General features: G+C 46.3%; 1 protein-coding gene across 1 annotated transcript in view; it reads right to left on the bottom strand.

The window, feature by feature from the left end:
• APBB1IP (amyloid beta precursor protein binding family B member 1 interacting protein) overlaps window positions 1–10214 on the bottom strand; it is a 102186-nt gene extending 91972 nt beyond the window's left edge. Inside the window, exon 1 of the mRNA XM_069959098.1 lies at window positions 10195–10214. The gene's annotated coding sequence lies outside the window, so the exon portion shown is untranslated. The remainder of the gene's footprint in view (window positions 1–10194) is intronic.
• Between the last annotated feature and the right edge of the window lie 7494 nt (window positions 10215–17708).

Below are 17708 nucleotides of genomic sequence, written 5' to 3'. Positions count from 1 at the left end.
AGGAAGTTGTGTATTCCTTCCAATCTGACGCAGTACTGTCTGCTGCCCCCTCTGTCAGTGTCAGGGACTGTCCAGAGCAGGAGCAAATGCCCATAGAAAACCTCTCTTGCTCTGGACTAGGGATGGTCCGAACCTGCCGAGGTTTGGGTTCGTACGAACCTGAACTCTCGGCAATGATTCCCGCTGTCTTCCACCTCCGTGGAGAGGGTGGATACAGCCGGAGGACCGCCTGGAAAACTGGGATACAGCCATAGCCATAGGCTGTATCCCAGTTTTCCAGGCAGTCCTTGGCAGGTTCAGACCATCCCTACTCTGGACAGTTCCTGACATGGACAGAGGTGGCTGCAGAGAGCACTGTGTCAGACTGAAAAAAAATACACCACATACGGAAGCTGATAAGTACTGGAAGACCTGTGCTTTTTAAATAGAAGTAAATTACAAATTTTGTTTAAGTTTCTGAACCCACATTAAAGTTCCCCCGTTAATGTGTCAGGGTAGCCATAGTAATGTTTGCATTGCTATACCATTTGATGGTAAGGTTTTGTGGTATGTGTATTATTAGGTTCAATTCACTTTAAGAGGCGGTTTTCTTGCCAAATAGTAAAGCTCCACAACTTGCTTGAGAAGTTGGATGCAGCCTGAAAGTAGTGTCCCACTACGGGTTCTTCTATCTTTACACACCCAGGTAAAAGTAGTTCTGTTAGATGTCAAAGTTAGTGCAGTTAGCTGCTCTGTGATACTTCAGCCACTAGGTGTCTCACTCCCCCTGTGCACAGCTGCAGTTGAAGGAGTTAGGCTGCATTCCCACCTTCCTTGATCCTGACGGATCACGGACGTGGAATGCCAGTACCGGAGTCCCCCTGCGCCCGGACAGCATCTTTAATTAGATGCTGGGAGCGGGGGAGACTGTATTCATAAGCGCCGCGCTGTAGTTACAGCACCGCCCGGCTGATTCATTACAGCGCTGTGCTTATGAATACAGTCTCCCCCGCTCCCAGCATCTAATTACAGATGCTGTCCGGGCGCAGGGGGACTCCGGTACATGCATTCCACGTCCGTGATCCGTTAGGATCACGGAACGTGGGAATGCAGCCTAAGGTTTAGCCTGCTACACACACAATGTGTTCCAACTTCCAGCTAGAGAGAAGACAAGACCTGTTATACAGTGTGAGAGACTACAGCAGCCGTGCACTGCAAAGCCTTACCCTGGGGTAATCGGAGTTATAGGAGTAGCCCCCCTCAAGTACCAAATCACTGTCGCTGCACCTGCACTCTCATAAGTTCTACCAAACGTCCGGTGCCCCTGTGTCCATGGGTGGGTGTTACCAGTAGCGTAGCTACCATAGAGGCAGGGAAGGCGGTTGCTATGGGGCCTGTGGAGGGAGGGGGCCCAGGGAAGATAAGAGCCTCCTGTGTCCTTTTGCTTAACCCCTTATGTACTGCAGTATGTAAGTGACCCAGTGTTCTCTTACATGCTGCAACACAAAAAAAGGGTTAATATAAGCTCAAGACAATTAGCTCTCTGATAACCTCTGACTTCTGAGCTCCTGCAGGGGTCAGGGGTTATCAGTGCAGGAGTAGCAAAGGAGATAGCTAATTGTCTCCTGCATTAACCCTTTGTTTGTGTTGCAGCATGTAAGAGAACCAGGGTCACTTACACACTGCAGTAAATAAAGGGTTAAGCAAAAGGTAGTCTGCTCCTGCACCTATGTATATAACCATGAGGCTCCTAATAGGCTGTTATAGTTACATACAGTGGATGGAAAGAACAAGCAGACATTGGCTTTCTCCTCTGTCAGTCACTGTTGTGGCTGCACGCAGGATTCTGCCTCTGGCCACAAGAGATTTTTTTTTTTTTTGCCACATCACCGAGTATATATATATATATATATATATATATATATATATATATATATGGGAGGGGGGCCCCCATACAGTTTCTTGCTATGGGGCCCCATGAATCCTAGCTACGCCCCTGGGTGTTACCACTCCTGACCACCATGACAAGTCGCCCTAAAACACCAGAGTCCACCGGCCAGTTCAGCACCAGTATTCCGGAGGCACAAGGAGTGCCTAGAAAACATGGGCACAGCCAATGGCCGCTTCGGCAGATTTGCTCATCTCTAATGCTGCGTTTACATGAAACGATAATTGGCCCGATCGTACGATTAACAATGTCGGAGTAACGTTTTTTTTTCATAACGATCAGCGTTTAGACGGTACGATATATCGTACGGAAAATTCGTTTTGTGACTGTTTTGCGAACTCACACATAGGTTAAATCGGTGAACAACTGTTTACACGGAACGATCTGCGATTTTTTTGCGAACGACGATTTGAGAACATGTAAGATCAAAATGAACGATTTCTCGTTCATTGTTTGATCGTTCGCTGCGTTTACACGTACAATTATTGTTCGAATTCAATTGTTATTGCGCAAATTTGCACGATAATCGTTACGTGTAAACGCAGCATTAGTTGGGTTTGTCTGATGTACTAGTATTGTGTCTCTCTTCCGGGAAGAATCGTTACCATTATTTTCACCCCACTTTGTACCAATGAGCCAGAGGCTGTGGCCAGGCCTTGCTACATCTCTCATCCCAGTGTTTGGACACTCAGTGATCCCATAGTTACCTTCTATGCCTTATATTAATCTTGGAATTACCCCTTTAACCCCTTATCGACCAGGGGTGTACACTTATGCCCCTGCAGGCTGGGCCTTAATGCAAAGGGGCGTAAATGTAAGTCCCGCCAGGGGGGCAGCGCTATGAAGCAAGCTCAGGAGCAGAGCTCTTTTCCTAGCAGGTGGGGATCGGCTGCAATCAGCACCCGGGCCCCCACCGTTAATGACGGGTTGCAGCGCTCGCATTGCTGCCCGCCATTAACTCCTTAAATGCTGCGGTGCGGTGTTTAAGTGTAAGTGACAGGAGCATCTCCTGCCACTAACCGATCAGGACCCCCGCAGTATGTCTACGGGGGTCCCGATTGTATGGCATGACTGCCAGAGTATACTCCTCTGTACAGTCTGGTGTTCTGATAGAGTCTGCCACAGGCCACAGGCAGGCTCTATCAGAAGATCGCAGATTACACTGATCCCTGCTATGCTATGGCCACAGGCAGGCTCTATCAGAAGATTGCAGATTACACTGATCCCTGCTATGCTATGGCCACAGGCTGGGTCTATCAGAAGATCGCAGATTACACTGATCCCTGCTATGCTATGGCCACAGGCAGGCTCTATCAGAAGATTGCAGATTACACTGATCCCTGCTATGCTATGGCCACAGGCAGGCTCTATCAGAAGATTGCAGATTACACTGATCCCTGCTATGCTATGGCCACAGGCAGTCTCTATCAGAAGATCGCAGATTACATTGATCCCTGCTATGGTATGGCCACAGGCAGGCTCTATCAGAAGATCGCAGATTACAGTGATCCCTGCTAAGCTATGGCCACAGGCAGGCTCTATCAGAAGATTGCAGATTACACTGATCCCTGCTATGCTATGGCCACAGGCAGGCTCTGTCAGGAGATCGCAGATTACACTGATCCCTGCTATGCTATGGCCACAGGCAGGCTCTGTCAGGAGATTGCAGATTACACTGATCCGTGCTATGCTATGGCCACAGGCAGGCTCTGTCAGGAGATCGCAGATTACACTGATCCCTGCTATGCTATGGCCACAGGCAGGCTCTATCAGAAGATTGCAGATTACACTGATCCCTGCTATGCTATGGCCACAGGCAGGCTCTATCAGAAGATCGCAGATTACATTGATCCCTGCTATGCTATGGCCACAGGCTGGGTCTATCAGAAGATCGCAGATTACACTGATCCCTGCTATGCTATGGCCACAGGCAGGCTCTATCAGAAGATCGCAGATTACACTGATCCCTGCTATGCTATGGCCACAGGCAGGCTCTGTCAGGAGATCGCAGATTACACTGATCCCTGCTATGCTATGGCATAGCAGAGATCAGTGTGAGAAATCTAATGTATGTATGTAAAAGTCCCCTAAGGGCACATAAACAGTGTAAAAAAGAAATTTATAAAAGTTTTAAAAAAATGCCCCAAAGCCCCTCCCCCAATAAAAGTAAAAATCACCCCCCTTCCCATTTTATACATAAAACACAAAAAAATTATAAAGTTAATTAACATATAATATACCGTAGCGTGTGTAATCGTCCGGTCTATTAAAATAAAAGAATATTGTTCCCGCACGGTGAACGATGTGAACAAAAAGCTGTAATAAAAAAAACAGATGATTTTTTTTTAAATTAATTTTATGTATTAATTTTTTTTATAAAAAGTGATCAATCTGTGTGATCTAGAAAAATATGTGACTAAAAACCAGAGATCATGGCGCAAAAAAAAGATGCCCCATACGACCCCGAAGGTGAAAAAATAAAGAGTTACAATAGGGGCATTTTAAATATACCTATTTGCAAAAAAAAAAAAGTTTTACTGCTAATAAAAATAATAAAACATTAGAAAACCTAGTAAACCTGCACATTGCCGTGTTCAGACCGACCTATAGAATAAAGAAAAGATGCCAGTTTTACCGTAAAGTGCACTACGTAAACATGGAACCCCTCCAAAATTTGCAGAATCGCATTTTTTGACCCAAATTCACTCCATAAATGCTATTTTGGGGGTTCCGTCGTTCATTTATTGGCAGATTGAAAGATGCCATTACAAAGTACACCTGCTCCTGAAAAAAACACATGGCCCTGTAGGTGGAAAAATAAAAGAGTTATGGGTCTTAGAAGGCGAGGAGGAAAAAACGAAAACGCAAAAGTCACAATTGGCCCGGTCCTTAAGGGGTTAAGCTATCTCTGCTGTCTATATCATTGCCGTTTCTGTGACCTCCTACGAACGCTGCTCTCTATATATTCATACACTGTAACTCTATATTAGATTTTCCATGTCAGTTCCGCTTAATCCGCTTGTCGTGTCTTAAGGCTGCGACGCATATACTGTGTGTTAGAGGAGACAAAAGTCACACGTGACGTTGGCCTATCACGACCGCCATGACGTACAAGGGACACGCTAATGCAAAGAGACAGCACAGGCTTTGCCCAGGAAGACTGAGCGTAATACAAGGCTGTGTGAGATCAGGTGCGGAATCCAAAGCATTCTGCAGCCTATTTCTATCCTCCATGGCTTCTCCTTCTAATTTACATGATTGGTCTATGGGTGAGATAAAGGCCTGGAGGAAAGGGAAGGCAGCGGCCTATGGGACGGGCCTGAATAGGGAGCAGAGATAAGGTTTGCTCTGGAGCAGAATGATAACAGCCTTTACATATTGCCTGAGATCCTTGTGTCTCCGAGGACAATGAGGAATTAGAATCGATACTGCATCAGTGTTATCCGTGAGATGGCGCTACGTCTCTGCCAATGCTAGGGGTAGTGTCAATGTTAGCTTTAGGGAGCAAGAAATAGCGGATTGTGCAATAATCTGAGATTAATAGGACTTGATGCTGAATGATCAAAATGATCCAAATTCAAAGGCGGTCATAGAAATCTTTATTGTAAAAAAAAAAAAAAAAAAAAAAAAAAAAAAAAGGACCTTTAGTGGCTTTCCATTTTTATTTATGCCTACCTTTAAAGGAATACTCCGGCGAAAATCTTTTATCCTTTATATCAACTGGTTTCAGAAAGTTATATAGATTTGTAATTTACTTCTATTTAAAAATCTCAAGTCTTCCAGTACTTATCAGCTACTGTATGTCCCACAGGAAGTGGTGTATTCTTTCCAGTCTGACACAGCGCTCTCTGCTGCCATCTCTGTCCATGTCAGGAACTGTCCAGAGCTGTAGCAAATCCCCATAGAAAACCTCTCCTGCTTTAAGGGAATCTGTAATCATGCTGAGAGCTGCATACATGGGATGATAGCCGATAGGAAAAAACAACAAATGATATATGTTCATAGTCATAAAGTCAAATCTACCCTCCAAGCTCAAGAGTCATAGAGGGTGGGCTGAACTGCAGCATGCACACCTCCTCCCTCCCCCACCCTTTCCTGTTCTGCACTAGTGAAGAGTGAATAGTGAGATATTCGAATATTCAATATTCGTACGAATATCCCGCGAATATTCGAATATTCGATCGAATATTCAATCCCATTAAAGTCTATGGGAACAAGTATTCTATCTGTGTAAAACATCTATTTGACCATTTGGAGGGTAAAACCGGAAGCTGGGGGGATTTGAGCGCTTATCAAATATTTATCGAATATTCGCGGGATATTCGTATGATTATCGAATATTCTAATATCTCACTATTCGATCGAACAGTATTCGTTCATCACTATTCTGCACAATTGCTATACAAGCCTCGGTGCTGAAATCCGATTCCTGTACATCAGTCATGTAAGCCAATGAGAAGTGGGGAAGGAGGTGTGCATGCTGCACTAAAAGTTACTGTAAAAAAAAAAAAGTTTTTTTTATCCCATTCCATTTTATAAATAAAAAATAAATAAAAAAACACACATTTGCTGTCACCCCTTGTGGAATGAGCCGAACTATTGAATTATGCCATTCCTGATCTCGCACAGACAATAGTAGAAGCACAAAAACCCAACAAAGCACAGATTTTTGAGCACATCACATTTAGAAAAATTTGAATGAAAAAGTGATTTAAAAAAATCACACATACGCAAGCGAGATACCAATAGAAAGTACAGATCGTGTCACAAAAAATGACCCTTCAGATTAAAAATTTTAAATCCTTTTTTTTTTTTTTTTATTTGTTTAATTTTTTTAAAAGCAGACAACTAACTACATTAATAGTTATATAAGTTACCTACCACTGTAATCGTACTGATGTGAGGAACGTAGATAACATCTGTTTTTCCACAGGACAGCGTTGAGAAGAAAACTCCCTGAAATGAATTTTTTTTTTTCAATTTCACAGGGCAATTTTTTTTTCCAGTTGCGCTGCGTATTTTGTGAAAAAGTCTGTCTTTGCAAAGTACAATTGGTGTCGCAAGAAAAAAGGACTGTAGGTGAAAAGGTGCAAACACTATCTGTTACACACGAGGAGGACAAAACAGAGATGCAAAAACATAAATTAGCCTGGTCCTTAAAGGGGTTGACCACTTTACAGTAAAATTTCTCAGTATACAGTATTAGTAAGTGTACTCACTGTATATACTGACAGCAGCTCCCTGTGTACTCACTGTATATACTGACAGCAGCTCCCTGTGTACCTCATAGAGCTAATAACAGACTCTCTTCCTCTAGGTTGGGTTGTCCTGCTTTGTGGCGAGTCTGTCCATAAGATGGCTGACATGGAGGAGCATGTGACCATGCTCCGCCCCCAGAGTCAACCATAGACATATACAGGCTCAGTGGTGGACACAGGGCGGCGGGGCATGGTCACATGCTCCTCCATGTCGGCCATCTTATGGACAGAAACACCACAGAGCAGGGCAGCACAACCTGGAGGAGGGGAGGCTGATTTTAGCTCTATGGGGTACACAGGGAGCTGCTGTCAGTATATACAGTGAGTACACTTACTAATACTGGACATTGAGCAATTTTACTATAAAGTGGCCAACCCCTTTAAGGGGTTAAATAAAGTTAAATCTGTTTAGCATCTAAAATAGTTTTTTTTTGTATGCAGTTTGGTATCATTCTCCCTTAGCTCGTTGATTCGGGTCCGATTTGTATCCAATAATCATGTATATGTATGTCCTCTATGAAGAATATAGTATGATTTAGTACAACAATTGAAACTCACATGGCTCATACATCCACACATATACACACTACACACACACACACACACACACACACACGTACGTGATGTGGTCAGGTGATTGTTATCACAAAGGATTTTCTTAATTTATTTCTATTTAGAGATTTCCTTCTTTCTTGAAAACCAACAAAAAGTCTATGACCTGCATCAAGACCTGCGGAAACTACAAGGTAGAGTAATTGTAGGTTAGCGTGTATTATATTTCTCCAGGGGAATGATTCCTGTATCTATCGGGACAGAAATTACCGGCTATTACTTGTCTTTTCGGAAGAGAACAAGTTGTCCAATAAACAGACATTTCAGGAAATAACACCAGTAAAATTCTTTTCTTTTTTTCTTTTTTTTTTTTTTTTTTTTAAAAAAAAGGCTCCGATGATTTGTGCAACATTTACTATATGTTTTAGATGTTTTTTTTTTATTTTTTTAAGCTGTATCTGGCAACAGGGCGTGGCTTTAGCAAAGGGGTGTGGTCTCGATAAAGGTGTGCTTTAGGAAGCAACATCACACCTGAAAAAATGTTTACACTGTTTTTGCCAACTGGGGAGTGTCAAGGGAAAAGTGCTAATGGCCTGTGTAGTGGATAAGAAGGCCAGGACATCAGGATACCAGCTATTCTGTAGCAGAGGCAGAGGACTGGAGGAAGTTATGGCCAGGGAGGGTAACTAGAAAGGGTCTGGGCCCCATAGCAAACTTTAGATTGAGCCCCCTCCCCCCATTTTACTGTACGTAAGCCCCCTGTTTGTTAGCCCTCTGCTCAGTAGATAGCATATGTTAAGCTCCTGGTATTCCCCCCCGTAGATAGAGCCCACCCGCCCAAGAGTAGACATCCAGCCTAGTGTCCCCCATGGTAGGCAACTCCACTGTATCCCCCCATAGATACACACTGTCCCCCCAAATCTTCCCTACTATCCTACTCCCATCCCCCAGTACATAGTGCCGCCCGTGGTTGGTATCTCCCTTGGTAATATGATGACAGCTCAACAAGCCCAGTGTATTGCAGGGATGGACCCCCTGATGTGGTGGGCCCTGTAGCAGTGGCTATGGCTGCTACGGTGGTAGTTGCGTCCCTGTTTAAGGCCAAGAGACATGGCATGGACTTATTCTAATTATTATTCACTTCCTGATCCATCTTGTTTCCTAGCTACATCTGATCTGGTAACTTCCTAACCATCCTACTTAATGGTGGAGCTCTGCCTGCCCTGACCTTGGGCTGTCCATCATATTGACTGATCTACGCCAGCGCCAACCTTTGTCTTCAAATTTTTGAATCTTTTAGCTGTTGCTTTTGGAAATTACCATGGGGATAAAGATGTATGACTATAGACCATGGAGCCCTAGTTGGCAACCATATGGCGCCTCTGTATTGCATCATTTGATGAAGGAAGCCCCCATTATAAGCATTACTTCTAGGGGTTAATACCCTGGCAATATGGACCATCCAGAAGCTCCTTATAAAATCAGAGGCATACAAAGGTACAGGATTAGTCATAGACTTCTACATCTGCTGAAATTCCATGCTACAGGAGCAGCAGCAGCAGACCGCTGCTATCTCCTATGGCCTACCTAGACAATCTAAAGCTCCTCCCACTGCTCCCCTCACTCCTCTCCGCTCCACGTCAGTGCGTATAATAGCACCAACAGCGAGCGGGGAACGAGGAGCAAGCGGGTGCTGACCTGACAGGTGGGTGCTCGCTTGCTCTGAAATATTAGGCCGTCTAATACGGCCCTTAGAGATGAGCAAGTACTAAAATGCTTGAATGCGCGACTCGAGTAACGAACCCCATTAAAGTCAATGCCTTTTTTTCAGGGGTTTCCTATTTGTCAGAGGGGAGGGTGTCTGGTGCACATAAAAACACCACAGAAATGGATCTGGGACAGGAGGGACAGCATGTGGATAGATTAAAGACTCCCAGGTCCCTGAATTATGCCACTTTTACAGACTTACAGTATTGTGCATCGACCCAACATGAAGTCCAATCTAAAGTGGTGAAAAAGGTTAGGAAACACTCTATCCAGTACATCTACACCTCTTCTGGTACTTCTACACACTATCTTGTACATCTACACTCTATACTGTACATCTGCAGTGTCCCAGAACATGCAGACTACTACTCCTATTATGCCCATTTCTCTTGCTGTGTCAATGCCTGTTCTGGTAAGTGTTTGCACTGCAACTGCTGCTGGTTTTCCCCTAGTATTCTCTGGTAATGTGCATTCTCATGTGCATTCTCATGTATTCCTGTGTAGTATTACATTGTACAGTGGTATGCAAGGCTGTTGATCACGTGACCGTGCCAGTGCCCTGTAACCATGGTTCCTCCAATGGCCGACTAGCTCTGGCCAGGAGCAACCATGTGACCTCCCACTTCCTCCTGACAAGTCAGTCTTCCCCCTGCTTCCAAGCAAGGAGGACGTGTGTCGTCTCTCTCCTACCTCAGAGGAGTTGGGCTTCTTCTCTGCAGCTCCCACTTCACCACTAGAAGTGTGGATCAGGTGCTCTGCTGTATTCAAGTCTTCGGCTGTATCTGCCTGCTCAAGTGTCCGGAGTTTTCTCTCTCATCTGGGTGTCATTCCGTTATCTCTCCTCATCGCTGCAAGGATTCACAGCAAGTATTATTCTCAAGCTAATCCACCCAGCAACGCTATTTCTCTCATACTCCTACTCCCATCATCCGGCACGTATTCTCACAGCCTATGCAGCACCACTCCTGCTTTATTTGTCAAAGCCTGCTATATACCCGGTTGCATCCGGACAGAACTGTTGCTACTAGTTACCTCATCTATAATAAAACCGCTGTTACTGAACCCTGGCATTGGTGTCCACTAACTGGTGCCCTGACTAAGTGCAGCGAAGAATCGCATGCCCATCATCACCCGCAGATTCCACAGACCGGCCCTACAGCTGTGCTGCCCTCAGGCCTATACCGTGACAAGTATAACCCCTGCAGCTGCCCCGGTCATTGCCCGCTCATAACACCAGCACTGCGGAAGTGGCCCCCAGGGGCCAGGGCATCGCACATCTATACCCTATACTGTACATCTACCCTTATTCTGTACATCTAAACTCCATCCTGTACATATATGCTCTTTCCTGTACATCTATACTATATCCTGTAAATCTTCACTCTATCCTGTACATCTATACTATATCCTGTGCATCTACTTTATCCTGTACATCTATACTATATCCTGTACATCTACACTCTATCCTGTACATCTATACTCTATCCTGTACATCTATACTATATCCTGTACATCTACACTCTATCCTGTACATCTATACTATATCCTGTACATCTATACTATATCCTGTACATCTACACTCTATCCTGTACATCTACACTCTATCCTGTACATTTATACTATATCCTGTACATCTACACTCTATATTTTACATCTACACTCCATCCTGTACATCTACACTCTATCCTGTACATCTACCCCTATCCTGTACATCTACACTCTATCCTGTACATCTATACTCTATCCTGTACATCTATACTATATCCTGTACATCTACACTCTATCCTGTACATCTATACTATATCCTGTACATCTACACTCTATCCTGTACATTTATACTATATCCTGTACATCTACACTCTATATTTTACATCTACACTCCATCCTGTACATCTACACTCTATCCTGTACATCTACCCCTATCCTGTACATCTACACTCTATCCTGTACATCTACCCCTATCCTGTACATCTACCCCTATCCTGTACATCTACACTCTATCCTGCACTCTATTCTGCCCCCCCCCCCCCCCCCCCCCCCCATACGCCAGGTGTACACCAGGAAGAAGGTGTGAATCTGCTTCTTCTCCCTGGCGGACGCCCCTGCTGGAACATTCATAAATGTCCCCACTGACAGCTGCACAGACACAGCTCGTACATAGCTACATGGCTATACATCCAGTTATTACTATTACATTACATAGTCCATTATTATTTCACCTTTGTATTATTCTCATTGTCTAAAACTGAGGGGAATAAATTGGCAATCGGACTGTTTATTCCTGGGCTTAGACCAGAACTGTGATTTTTCCAGTTGTCTTTGAAGGATGTAGAACAGAGAAAGCCGTGGAAAACTAGGAAAAAGAAGCCGCTGCTTTTAATGAATACATTGTACTGTAATTACGGAGTTCCTGCTAAGCATCAGATCGCAGCCAGAAAGGCTCTATGGCTTCTATAAAGTGGCCTGTAAGACGTGCCTGGACAACGTAGCGGTAGGAAAATAACATGACACAATACTCACAACTCTGTGACCTGGAAAAATAGAACCGCCACTCACTTCAAAGTGGATTTTAATTAAAGGTTTGGCTGTTTATGCGGCAAAAACCCCTTTGGGTGTCAGAATTACTCCATGCTGATTTGTTCTGTTAAAGGAGAAGTCTGGCCAAAATTAATTTTTGATATGTTATTACTTATGGAAAGTTATACAAATTTCTTATGTACATTAATTATGGGAAATGCACATATAGGGCTATTTCCCTTAATTTAGAAGATCAGGAAATGTTAGAATTCTCTCAGATACAGTGACCTCACGACGAAAGGTGTAATTCCTATGGAGTGTCCAGCAGGGGACGCTCTATATGTAGAAGTCTATGGGACTTTATTGTTTCTATGGATTTTTATGTAAAGTAATGTAATGTAGTGTACAGTATGCTTTATTGAATGAATACATCTATGGAATACTTTGGGAAGCAAGTGTCCTTGCTCCCCAAAGTATTGGATAAATGTATTCAATCAGTACATTATGTTTATCACAGTAAGCCCGCCGATCTGCCGCACTCCCGCCGCCCGCTGATCTGCCACACTCCCGCCGATCCGGACTATATACACTGAACTACTGCTCCCATCATCTGCTCATAGTATGAGCAGGTGATGGGAGTAGTAGCTGGGTTATGGCTATCAGTTGCCTGCCGCCGGGAGCAGGGGGGAGCCGCTCCTCACACAGGAGCACTCCCCCTTCCTCCTCCTTCCGGGATCCGGGAACCTCCCCCCTATCCCAGGGCTGACTCCCCGCCTGGCCGCCGCTCTCCCCCCACACATACCGTCTCCTGATGCTTCCTGGCCAGCACGTGTTGGAGAGGAGGGTCAGTGTGGACACCAGGATGCATCGGGAGCCGGTATGTGTGGGGGGAGAGCGGCGGCCAGGCGGGGAGTCAGCCCTGGGATAGGCACTCCTGTGTGATGAGCGGCTCCCCCCTGCGCCCGGCACCAGGCAAGTGATAGCCATAACCCAGCTACTACTCCCAGGAATGAGGAATTGAAGAGGAATTTCAGCTTGAAATTCCTCACATAAAATATGTACAGAGCAAAGTCCCATTGTGTTCAATGGGTTTTCTGCTCTGTTGTTCACACTGCAGAATTTCCGAGCAGAATTTTCTGCTGTAGATCTGCTAGAGGAATCCTATAGAGGTCAATGGGGGGCTTAAATTCTGCTTCAATTCTGCCTCAAAACTTTCTGCTTCAATTCCTCGAGAATTGCTCAGTGTGCACATACCCTAAGTCTCTCATTTCCTCGTCTCCTTCTCTTTGTATTGCTCCAGCAATTATTCTGCCTTTCATCACTACACCAGCCCTTCTAGTATTCATCCCAGGTATTGTGAATGGGAATACAGGTGACCTGTTAATGAAGAAGGGAACCACCTGCTGGAGGGATGCGTCCATGAAGCGTACTGAGTGATATGATGAAGGTGTAAGGTGTGCCCGGGGAACTGACTGATGCGCTATATATTGTGCATTTATGTGCTTAGGTTGTGCTGTTTTGTAAGAAGATGGGGACAGAGCTTGACTCTATACTGACAATAGTCTTGTTTTGCATGTGGTTAGTAACATGGTGTTGGGGAATTCCTGTCCTGATGCTGCTTGGTAGTAACTTAAAGGAGAAGTCTGGTGAAAATTTTTATTGAACTATTGTATTGTTCCCGAAAAGTTATACAAATCACCAATATACACTTATTACAGGAAATGCTTATAAAGTGCTTTTTTCCCTGAACTTACTACTGCATCAAGGCTTCACTTCCTGGATAACATGGTGATGTCACTTCCTGGATAACATGGTGATGTCACTTCCTGGATAACATGATGATGTCACGACCCGATGCCAGAGCTGTGCGGGCTGTGGTTTCAGGAGAGGATGATGGCAGAGGAATGCTCAGTGTCCCTCCAGTGCCCTGTGTCCCTCAGTGTCCCCCTGCCATAATCCTCTCCAGCAGCCACAGCCCGCACAGCTCTGGGAGTCGTGACATCACCATTTTATCCAGGAAGTGACATCACCATTTTATCCAGGAAGTGACTTCACCATGTTATCCAGGAAGTGACATCACCATGTTATCCAGGAAGTGACATCACCATGTTATCCAGGAAGTGACATCACCATGTTATCCAGGAAGTGACATCACCATGTTATCCAGTAAGTGAAGCCTTGGTGCAGTAGTAAGTGCAGGGAAAAAAGCACTTTATAAGCATTTCCCATAATAAGTGTATATTGGAGATTTGTATAACTTTTTTTTTTTTGGGGGGGGGGGGGGGTTCGGGGGCAATACAATACTTTAATAAAAATTTTCGCCGGACTTCTCTTTGCCGGTTTTTCGACGGTTTTTCTTTGAAATCCACATACTTAGTGTATTTGTTTTTCTTTCAAATCAACTAGTGTCATAAAGATATACACATTTGCAACTTACTTCTGTTTAAACATCTGAAGTCTTCCAGTACTTATCAGCTGCTGTATGTCCTGCAGGAAGTGGTGTATTCTTTCTAGTCTGACACAGTGCTCTCTGCTGCCACCTCTGTCCAGAGCAGCAGTATCCCCATAGAAAACCTTGTCTGCATCAGACAGTTCCTGACTTGGACAGAGGTGGCAGCAGAGAGCACTATGTCAGACTTGAAAGAGTACAACACTTACTGCAGGACATACAGCAGCTGATAAGTACTGAAAGGATTGAGATTTTTAAATAGAAGTAAATTACAGATCTATGTAACTTTCTGACACTAGTTGATTTGAAATAAAAACTTTTGTCGCTGGAATACCCCTTTAAGGGCTAAGATAGCAACACCAATTAGAAGAGGAGCCGATGAGCCTATAAAACACAGGTAAACTCCCTGCAAGCATTGCCGTTTTCAAGACATCAGGTTGTTAGTAACTGTGAGGAGCTTCCTGGTGGATGGCAACCACAGAAAGGGTCCTGTCTGTATCTTAAGGTGGGAGTTGTCACTAAGCTTTGGCTGCCCATATGTTAAAGGGGTACTCCAGAAAAGAATAGTTTTCAACCAGCTAGTTAAAAAAATTATACAGACTTGTACATTTCTTTTAGTACTCAAACCTTCTAGTACTTATCGGCTGCTGTATGTCCTACAGGAAGTGGTGTATTTTCTCTTGTCTGACACAGTGCTCTCTGCTGCCACCTCTGTCTGTGTCAGGAACTGTCCAGAGCAGGAGAGGTTTCTAGGGGGATTTTCTACTGCTCTGGACAGTTCCTGAGATGTCAGCACTGTGTCAAACTAGAAGGAAAAGTCCTTCAGGACATACAGCAGATGTTAAAGGGGTACTCCAGCGGGGGGGGGCACTTTTTTGCTGGGACCAGGGAGGAGGTGTCCGAGGGAAAAGATATCCACTTACCTCCCCAGTCCAAACGGCAGGTTCCCCGCCGCTTCCGGGTGTCAGGTCCGCTCAGCCACTCAATGAAGGAGGCGGGATCCGTTTCAAGTCCGCTCAGATCCCGCCTCTGTCACTGAGGGCCTGTGTCAGACACCCGGAAGCAGCCGGGAACCGGCCACCGGAGCACCGTGATGTGGGACCCGCCGCTGGAACCAGGGAGGTGAGTGGACCTCTTTTCCCTCGGCCACCTCCTCCCCGGTCCCAGCAAAAAAGTGCCCCCCCACTGGAGTACCCCTTTAAGTACTGGAAGGCTTAAAGGGGTACTCCCCCCAAGAGCTAAAAAATTAAATGCTCCCAAACCTCACTGGCCTTACTCACCAAGTCCCCCTGAGTATTTTGAGCCATCTCCCATCTTTCTAGCTGCTGCCGTTCCTGAGTTACAAGTTTTTCTAAAAGCCAATCTATATCCAAGATAGGAAACTACATTTCCCATCATGCAATGCTTATGCCTGATGATGGTGAAGTAGCAGAGCTGAGACAATGAAGGAGATGATGACGGTGTAGCAAAGCTGAGTTGGAAGAGACGTTGTAGCAAAGCTGAGTTGGGGATGACAGTGTAGCAGAGCTGAGTTGGGGGGACGGTGTAGCAGAGCTGAGTTGGGGATGACAGTGTAGCAGAGCCGAGTTGGGGGGACGGTGTAGCAGAGCCGAGTTGGGGGGACGGTGTAGCAGAGCTGAGTTGGGGGTGACATTGTAGCAGAGTTGAGTTGGCGGTGACGGCGTAGCAGAGCTGAGTTGGCGGTGACGGTGTAGCAGAGCTGAGTTGGGGATGACAGTGTAGCAGAGCTGAGTTGTGGGGACGGTGTAGCAGAACTGAGTTGGGGGGACGGTGTAGCAGAGCTGAGTTGGGGGTGACATTGTAGCAGAGTTGAGTTGGGGATGACAGCGTAGCAGAGCTGAGTTGGGGATGACGGCGTAGCAGAGCTGAGTTGGGGGGACGGTGTAACAGAGCTGAGTTGGGGGTGACATTGTAGCAGAGCTGAGTTGGGGATGACGGCGTAGCAGAGCTGAGTTGGGGTTGACGGCGTAGCAGAGCTGAGTTGGGGGTGACGGCGTAGCAGAGCTGAGTTGGTGGTGACGGCGTAGTAGAGCTGAGTTGGCGGTGACGGCGTAGCAAAGCTGAGTTGGTGGTGATGGCGTAGCAGAGCTGAGTTGGCAGTGACGGCGTAGCAGAGCTGAGTTGGGGGGGCGGCGTAGCAGAGCTGAGTTGGGGGGGCGGCGTAGCAGAGCTGAGTTGGGTGGGACGGCGTAGCAGAGCTGAGTTTGGTGGGATAGGGTAGCAGAGCTGAGTTGGGGGGACGGCGTAGCAGAGCTGAGTTGGTGGTGACGGCGTAGTAGAGCTGAGTTGGGGAGGGATGGTGTAGCAGAGCTGAGGTGGTGGTGACGGCGTAGCAGAGCTGAGTTGGCGGTGACGGCAGAGCTGAGTTGGCGGTGACGGTGTAGAAGAGCTGAGTTGGGTGGGACGGCGTAGCAGAGCTGAGCTGGGGAGGACGGCGTAGCAGAGCTGAGTTGGCGGTGACGGTGTAGCAGAGCTGAGTTGGGTGGGACGGCGTAGCAGAGCTGAGTTGGGTGGGACAGTGTAGCAGAGCTGAGTTGGGTGGGACAGTGTAGCAGAGCCGTGGACTATTGGGGGGGCGGAGCTTGCTGCGGGCGATGGGGGCGGAGCTTGCCACGGGCGATCGCGGGGGGGCAGAGCTTGCCGCGGGGGGGGGGGGGGGTGTGCCGCGGGTGAGTGCAGCGGTTATGCCTCGGGTGAGTGAGGGATGATGGGGGGGCGGTTGGTTGTGGGGCGGGCGGCTGTGTGCTGCGGGTGAGTGCTGCCGGGAGGCTCTGGACACAGGGTGAGCTCTGGGCTGGGGGTGGCCGGGTGGCTGCTGTTAGAGAGGGATGCAGTCACAGCTGCGCTGATCACTGTCTCCCTCTGTAACAGCAGCCACCCCATCAGTGTTCTCAGTCACTTCACTGTGCTGGGACTGAGGACACATGATGCCGACTCGAGGGTGGGGGCCAGGAGCAGGGAGCGTGTCGGGTTGGACTGAGGTCTGATGATTCTCTGCAATCCGTGGAGGTGAATGCAGCTAGATAACAGCAAAACTGTGCAGAATCCGTAATAACTTTATATTGGAAAGATGGAAAGCTACGGGTGGGCAACGTATTAATGCAAAAATAATTTGGGGGGGGAATACCCCTTTAAGTTTCTTAACTAGAAGTCATTTTCTGACACTAACTAATTACCTTTTTTCCTCCTCTAGAATACCCCTTTAAGAGATGGTGGA

This window comes from Dendropsophus ebraccatus, chromosome 2 (assembly GCF_027789765.1).
Source record: "Dendropsophus ebraccatus isolate aDenEbr1 chromosome 2, aDenEbr1.pat, whole genome shotgun sequence".
In the NCBI taxonomy this organism is placed as follows: Eukaryota; Metazoa; Chordata; class Amphibia; order Anura; family Hylidae; genus Dendropsophus; species Dendropsophus ebraccatus.
This window is presented reverse-complemented; position numbering and strand designations above follow the sequence as displayed.